General features: G+C 37.7%; 1 non-coding gene across 1 annotated transcript; it reads right to left on the bottom strand.

Annotated features, from left to right (window-relative positions):
* Window positions 1–1131: 1131 nt before the first annotated feature.
* Window positions 1132–1231, bottom strand: MIR156P (microRNA MIR156p). Its single transcript, NR_120852.1, has one exon. It is a non-coding gene; the product is annotated as a microRNA MIR156p (primary transcript).
* Window positions 1232–2490: the final 1259 nt, after the last annotated feature.

The raw sequence follows: 2490 nt of genomic DNA, 5'->3' as shown, positions 1-2490 counted from the left end.
CCCAACTTTAAACATGAATAAGTGGGTTTTTTTCAGTTATAACCCGCCCGAACCCAACTCAATTTCAACCCGTTCATTGATTGAGTTGATCATTTGCTTGTCCATCCCCAACCTAGCCCGACTAACCAAACCCAATCTAACCAAATTGTAACCCATATCAATTAATGTTCATAGTACACCCAAGTGAGTGAGCCAAATCCAAAACCAACGCCTTTCTAATACCTTTTTAATAAATTACATTTTATAATTACTTAAACTTTTAGAGAATAAGAGGCTTTGATTATATTTGAATCCCATCTGGATCCAAATTGTGGGGATCCTATGGATCTTCATATCTTAGCCATTCATCATACATCGTGCGCTCATAAATCATTTAACTTTTTTTTATTTAAAATTAAACACAAATAGTACCTGACGAAAACTGATCGCACGATGTACGATGAACGGCTAGGATATAAGGATTCCTAGGATCCCCAGAAAGAGGATTCGGAGAGGATCCTCATCCACTTTGATTAGTCACCCCATATTCGTAGTCTCTAAATCCTAAAGCTTTATAGTAGATTGATTTATGAAATTAAAGTTAGCTAGTTTTGATGCTACTTGGCTTAATTCTTAGAAACTAAGTTATTATAAGATTAAATTTCAAAAAGTTGGGCAACCCAAACCCAACCCAAGTAAACCCTAACCCAATTAAACCCGAGTCTGAAGTGTAAAAATTAGGTCAAGATTGAGTTAACCTTCCAACCAGCCCAACCCGTCCGAGTTGGGCCCCTAGATAGGAATTCAGCCGTTATATATTTGAGGAAAGTAAAAAAAGGGGGAAATTCTCAATCATGCTGTTGTTGTGCAATGACTGAAAGGACTGAAATAAGCAAACAAACCATGCGTACGGAAGCAAAAAACATCACACACTATATATGTATATATATATATATATGTGTGTGTGTGTGTTTGTATTATATATGTATATTTAATTATTTCATGCTTTCCAAGATTTATCAATCGAGATGCACTCTATATGTTAGTACTACTTGTTCATCTCGGAAGTTCAGACAGAATGGATAGACGATTAATATGGATTATAGAAAGGCATCATATGGCTATATAAAGGCAATAGGGAAGGTAAGGGGCTGAAGGTGTTGACAGAAGAATAGAGAGCACAAAGGATGGAGATGCTGCCTTGTTTTTGCATTTCCTCATCTGTGCTCTCTATCTTCTGTCAGCAAATTCACCTATGCCTCCTCCATCTACAAATATATATATATATATATATATATATATATATATATATATAGCAACAAAACTTAAAAATATTACAACTAATTGCAAGGCAAATGAAAGATAATGGAAGAACTTAAAAGTTGAGACCCACACACAATTTGGGTTGGGAGGGAGAGAGGGAGAGAGAGCTGACCTTGGGATGAACTTAAACGACTTCCAATGCCACTATTTATAGGGAAGGAGTAAGGTCTAAGCATGCATGCATGTTGGCATGTCTTATCATGCATGAAGCCGTTTTCTGTGAGATGCATAAACGAATAAAATGTTCCCCAAATCACGATAATTGTGTGCGTTCCTGATGCCTCACGCAAATCGGGTGTAGTAGTCAAATGATATGGATTCATTCCAAAAGTATTAATTATAATTAATCGTGGATATACACCCAAAATTTGGGAATTAAAAGTGCTTGTGGCAATGACTAAAATTTTCAAAATAATTCTTCCTTCCTTATGGAAACACACTTGCCAGGTACTTCTTTAAAAAAATGCATTCGAATATTTAATCAAAACTTTGTTACAATACTTTTTACTTAACTAAGTCATTAAGTTTCTGTCCTTAAATATTCGTGGATGCTAACCAAGTACGGATAGGGGCCATGTATTTACATCTGCATAGAGTAGCACCATGTTGATGAACTTGTCACCAAAATATTAACGTATGGGTGGCGTCAGGGATTAGGCATGCAGGCATGCAAGTTGCCAGGAAGCATGCAGATTTGGAGACTCCCTGGCCACTCAGGCCTTATCTTAGAATACGTAGTCGGCTCATCTTCGGGGATATTTTGCATGATCAAATATCATTGGGCGGTTAATATCCACCTGTCATTACCCCCATAGCTTCCCCCTAATTATTCATCTTGTCACTAACTATATTACACTTTGACCTCACTCATTTTCTCAGTGCTAAAAGTCTTGTCATATCCTTTTCAAAAAAAAAAAAAAAAAAAAGTCTTGTCATATTAATATTAAGAGGTCGCACTTGGTGCGATGGCAAGTGCCTTCGCCCATGAGCGGTAGGTCTCGGGTTCGAGACTTGGGAGTAGCCTCTCCATAAATGGGGGTAAGGCTAGCTGACATTCACCTCTCCCAGACCCTGCGTAAAGCGGGAGCCTTGTGCACTGGGTACGACCTTTTTTATATTAATATCAACATGTCAAGGTTCCCACTCGACTCACTTTCAGTGCGCACAAAGAGTCTTGTTATTGCAAGT

This window comes from Malus domestica, chromosome 09 (genome assembly GCF_042453785.1).
Source record: "Malus domestica chromosome 09, GDT2T_hap1".
NCBI lineage: Eukaryota > Viridiplantae > Streptophyta > Magnoliopsida > Rosales > Rosaceae > Malus > Malus domestica.
This window is presented reverse-complemented; position numbering and strand designations above follow the sequence as displayed.